Source organism: Myotis brandtii, unplaced genomic scaffold (assembly GCF_000412655.1).
Source record: "Myotis brandtii unplaced genomic scaffold, ASM41265v1 scaffold191, whole genome shotgun sequence".
Taxonomy (NCBI): Eukaryota; Metazoa; Chordata; class Mammalia; order Chiroptera; family Vespertilionidae; genus Myotis; species Myotis brandtii.
Window position 1 is genome coordinate 1,714,308 of NW_005357115.1, and position 6,200 is coordinate 1,720,507.

Genomic DNA, 6,200 nt, shown 5'->3' on the forward strand with positions numbered 1-6,200 from the left:
GTCCGGGTGCCCGGGCTCCGCTCCCCGGCACATTCTTTCCTCCTCCCCAGCCGCCTCCTGGCTTGATCCTTTCCCCCTTCTTTCCCGTTTCTCCTTCCTTCTCCCACTCTCGCACTTGATTCTTCCATAACTCTCTTCTTTCCTCCCCATCCTGGTCTTCCTTTCCCCTTCCCTCGGGTCCGTGCTTTAGTCCCCCACCCCGCCCCTCATGCGCCTTTCTCTGCTGCTTTCCTCCCTTTGCCCTCTGAGTTCCCTCTGCTTTTTTCCTCTCCTCCTCCTCCCTGTCTTGTGCACCTGCCGCACTTGGAACGCGTGTCCATTTTCTTGAAGCGGCTCCCCACTGGGCTCCCAGTAGGCGCCTTCCCTCAAGTTGTGCTTTCCTTTTTGAAATAACTGTTGGAAGAAAAGTGGTGCGAACCTGGGGAGGCGGGAAGAAGGGCTTTTCCCCGTACGGAGCTGATGTTGGTGGCAGAAGGAACTGATGTGGTAGCTGCCAGGCTAGTGGGGAGCTCAGGAGGCCCGAGGAACCGTCCCCCAAACCTCCTAAACTGCCGGGTTCTTAGGGATTAGACCTCAACTATATCCTCAAGGCGTTGGTGAAACTCAGCCGAACACAGATCGGACATCTACTAGTGCTTTTTTCCACCTTGGTGAGGACTCTGCACACCATCCTCAGTGTCTATAGACACACCCCGGGTGAGGAGAGGAGAGAACCTGCCCAAACCCTTGCAAGTAGAGCTTTCCGGATTCGCGCGTGGAATCTCTGCATGACCACTCTGTTACTTTTGTGCCAGCTTGTAAGGCTGCTTCAGTCGTTGTTTTGTTTTTTGGCACTGAGTTATAGAGCATCAGTTTGCTCCTCTGAAATCTATGCATCACCTGGGTCCTATGCATGGAATCACATAGTTTAAAAAATAATCTCGCTTATTCAATGTGACAATCCTATTGGGGAAGCTCATTTCTAATTTTCAGAGCTCCGGCCTTAATACAACATTTTTGGAGATGCAATAAATAAATAAATAAACCTTTCTCTTGGACTAGCAAAAAAAAAAAAAAGAAAGAAAGAAAGAAAAGAAAAAGTCTAAAATCAGTACATGTTTGTATTTAGTAGCCATTCGGGAAAACAAATGAACAGACTTGTGTTGAATTCCACTTTGGAATGGAATTGCTTAGAAAGGAGGAGGTTAATAATATTTTGGCCTTCAGAACATTGTTAGTTGGCATATTCTTCATTTCTCAAATGTGTTGACTTCCTGCTTCCCATGGCTCGCTCAGCTGGGGTCTGCCATCTGAAACCTGTCTGTTCATGGAGGGACTCCAGAGCTTTGGGGGATCATACACAGTAACCTTCTCTCGGAAAGTGCACCTTTTTCTTTCCTCTCCTAACTTGCATCCAAATCTGATTTCTCCTCATGACGATGCTGCATAATTAATTCTGATAGTAGCACAGCACATGAACAAACTGTAAACGCTGGATTTGGAGGCTCAGTTATGGAATGCTCATTTAGGCAAGGCAATTTAGAAAGATAAGCAGTGTAGTCTGTCTTTGGAAATGACAGAGCTGCATTTCCTTGCACTCTTTCTATGCCTAGAGTATCTGGTTGCAAGTAGATTGCATATAGAGTAATGCCTGTACCGTCAGGCAGAGTCCAACCCAACTGCAGGAGAGGGACCCCTCCAGGACACTGCGCATTGCCCGCCTCTGCAGGTGCCCTGGCTCGCTGAGGTGCTTAGCTCCTGGATAGTCCAGAATCAATCCTAGAAACAGAGGGACGGTTGAGACCAAGATGGCGGCATAGGTAAACACCGGAGACTGCTGCCGCAAACAACCACTTCAAAAATACAACTAAAAGACGGAATGGACATCACCCAGAACCACAGGAAGGCTGGCTGAGGAGAGACTCTTCAACTAGAAATCCTAGAAACAGAGGGACTTTAGAGGTCATTGAATTCTACCTCCCATCCATTGTTCAAACTCCCTTCTTCTGCCATCTTTCTGACAAATAGTTGTCTAGCCTACTGCTTTCATAAGACAGAATTTATTATATACTTTAAAGAATTTTATTGTTCTTGGTATGATTGTTTTAGGTTAAAACAATCTCGGGTTTACAGTATTGATGGTGTGTAGCTAATCCTTTATGCAGAACACTAAAAAGTCCTAGTTTGTAATCGAAGACATGGGCTCAATTGCTGACTCTGCTGTTAAATTGCAGTAGAGCCTCCAACAGGTGGCCTGGCCTCCTTGGTCTTCAGTTTCTTGTCCATAGTGTTAGGAAGGCTGTCTATTCTTTAGGGCACTTTCTAGTTCTGAAAGCTATCACTGATGTAGTAATAACAATGTAAATTTAGCTTCCTGGGAAATTAATGAGCTGACATTATTAAGACATGAGGAGTTTGGAGAAAATGACAAGACATCAGTACATTATAGAATCGTAATTTGTTGTTTGGGAGATGGCCAAAAATGCCTCAAGGACTTTCAACATTGCTACTAACCTACCTTAGGCTACCTAAGCCTAAGACTTAGGTAACCTAAATCTTAGACTTACTAGTAGGTAACCTAAGTCTTCTGGATCTCAGGCTCATCTGTGAAGTGAATGGGTAAAATGAGCAGCTTTAACATTATATGAATAATTTGAGAAAGGAAAATGTTGCTGACATTTTCCTTTCTCAAACAGATGATTTTGGCACCTGTATTAGGTAAACAGTTTTACCTTTGTTTTGACATCTGACATTGGTGGCTGTGGTATGAATTTCTTTAAATGAGTCATATATAATTAGAAATTGACATCACATTCAATTAAAAAGTTGGATAAGTAGGGTCTCAAGTTCCATTCTTATTTTCTTCTCTGAAGTACCTTGTTTATGAGTTCTAATATTTAAACATTTTAATAATAGGAATTCAAAAGAAATAGACTCAGATGGAAGAGTGGGGAGGGGTGGGAAAGGGCTTCAAGGACCACCTGGAATATTTAGTGAGCTTTTGAGATAAAAGGAGATCAGCCTTTCCTCATTTGGACTCAGAGGGCAGTGCCAGGAGGTGAGTGAACATTGCAGAGGAAACTGCTGAGTTGATACTATGGAAAACATTCTCACAATTGGAATTGGTTGCATTTCCTGTTACTGGAGGCAAGTATTTTTGAGAGATGCATAGTAGAGTAGATATAAATAGTCAATATGGACAGTGAGAGGTTAGTTTAGAAAGGAAATGTGGAGACTCTATAGCAGCGGTTCTCAACCCGTGGGTCGCGACCCCTTTGGGGGGCGCACGACCCTTTCCCAGGGGTCGCCTAAATACATCCTGCATATCAGATATTTACATTACGATTCATAACAGTAGCAACATTACAGTTGTGAAGTAGCAACGAAAATAATTTTATGGTTGGGGGTCACCACAGCATGAAGAACTGTATTTAAGAGTCGTGGCATTAGGAAGGTTGAGAACCACTGCTCTATAGTCTTAATCTACCTAAGAGAAATCACATGAGCCAGAAAAGCATTGATCTTAATGGGACAAATACAGTAGTTGGGAAAAATCATCAAATCCTGATTGTTAGCCTTTCATTATGATTCCTGTTCACCTCTAGCCCAGAGTGACCCTCGAAGGTCTAGATCGGGCCTTCACCCAGGACCTTCAATGAGAATAGAGGTGAAGTTATTGATAAACCCATAAAGAACCAAGACTAGAACCCTATGCTACTCTACCAGGCTGACTTTTGGTGCTAAGGAAGTTTTGCTGGTCAAAGTAAGGACTGTCTCTGATAAGTATGCAAATGAAGTTATCCTCTACTCAGCAAGAAAAGGGTAGAAAAGTTGAGGGAGCCTAGTGGTAGGAACTTGAGAGAATGGACTTTGGAGCCACAGGCCCCTCAGTGCTTCTGGGGCTGTCAGGGGTTTGAAAGAAGCCTTTACATATAAAAGCTCAGAAAGGCAGACAAGTAGGAAGGTGGTATGGATTGTATAAGGAGCCTAAGATATGAGAGGAGGTGACCTAAAATTAGGTTCTTTATTCCACATCACTTCTCTATCCTGGAGGTCGGGTTAACATTAAATTATGGCCTTCCCTTTATGAAATTCCCTGAGTCTTTGTTAATCTGTAAACTGGGACTGATAATACTTATTTCATTCATTCATTCACTCACTCAATTTAGTTACTCAACAAATATATATTGAGTGTCAGGAATTGTTCTAGGCATAAAAGATACAGGAGTGAACAAAATGGATAAAAATCCCTGCCCTCATAGAGTTTATGTCAGGTAGTGGAGTTATTATACTGTAACTACTCTTAGTAGGTTATTGGATGAGCACTTTGGGAAGGCTTTTAGCACTGGTAGGCAAATGACAGAAAATACAGTGCAAAATGATGGAGTGCTTTGGGGGAACGCTCAGTCATTCTGTTCCAAGTGCAATTCTTATGTTTAAACTACTGGATAAACAGTAAAATAAGAGGGCAGATGGAAAGAGACTCAGATGGAAACATTATATAATGCTTCTTTCAGTTACTGAAAACACTGACTTTAATAAATAAACATTGATGAGACTAGTGAGTAAAGAAATTAATTTTGAATAGGAATTTGTCATTGAAATTATATCAAAAGTTCCAACTGTTCTTGCTAGCCTTAATATTAGACTTTAAAAAAATTTTTTAATTAAAATTTTTCATTAAAACAATTAACATTACTTCTCAAATATATGTACCTTATTTATGTAATTCAAATTCTAATATTACATATTGCCTGCAATAAACAAGAGGAAAATTAATGCTGTAGTATTTTGTTTTTATGAAGTTTAAAATGAAAGCATTCCAGAAATGTGAAAATTGTAATTCTGTATGCCTCATGTTAACTTGTATAAATCATTTGGGATTGAATTCTTGAAACTTGAAATAAAACATGTCCTTGTAGTTTCCGAAGCATTTTTCCTCTAATGAGATAAACAGAGATGTCAAAGACAGTGGGACATGAATACTTTGTCATTTTGCTCTCTGCAAGAAAAGGAAAGGGAAATTGGTAGGAATTCACTGGGTCTGCTCTTCACTCTGCTAATGATTTATCTGTTTCCCCTGTTGCTTATTTTTCATAAAATTAATAGTCTGTACAGGACCCACCAAGTTCTACCTGACATGGAAATAGATTGATGATTTTCTTCAACTCATTTGTAGACCAAAGTATCATTTGTGTTGGAATAATTATCTTCTAAGAGCAGATCTATCTGAGAAGCGAGGCACTATTTCTCCTTTCTGACCCCCTCGTTCATGTACTGCTCTCTAACCTTCTCTTGGACCAGAAGATGCTGCTGACAAAGGTGCTGGGAATACCATTCAGACTTCCTTTTTATTTCTTTACTTCTTAAGGCAAGTGGTCTCTGAAATTATTATTATTTTTAATATATATATTTAATTGATTTCAGAGAAGAAGGGAGAGGGAGAGAAAGATAGAAGCATCAATGATGAGAGAGAATCACTGATCGGCTATCTCCCACACACCGCCTATTGGGGATCGAGCCTGCAACCCAGGCATATTCCCTGACTGGGAATCGAACCGTGACCTCCGGGTTCATAGGTAGATACTCAACCACTGAGCCATACCAGAAGGGCTCTCTGAAATAATTTTGAATATAATTTATTGTGGTTAATTTATATTTATCCATCTTTAAATCATGTGTGTAGACTGTGCTAACAGAGACATCATTGAACAGAAACAAAAGCAAATTTTGAAGGGATGTGGTCATAAATAGATATAAATGGCAGTTCAACTATTTCACCCCCATTCCAAAGGATTGCTTGTGTACTCTCGGGCAGGTACACACTTTGAAGATGGCTCCTCTCACTGCTTATTAGAAGAGCCAAGTTTCTCATCTGAGCAGAGGAAGGAGTGATTGTTCCTATCATGGCTGAAATTTATAGTGAGTCCCCCAGTGCACTGTTACATCACACGCATTTATCTTGCACAGGGGAGAGAAGAAGATGCATTTTATTTCTGTATCCTTTCTGACATTAGACACAGGATTAAATGAACCCTTTTCATTTAAACAACTGCCAGCTCATAGTACAAATGATTAGATTTGTAGCTTTGTCCCGCAGTGTTTTGAGGCTCACTATACCCATGTGTGATACTCTGTGTTTCAACACATTCTATTGTCACCACTCCTGAAGGTTATGTTGAACAGAAATTAAATTCTTACTTGCCATTCTGTGCCCAGAA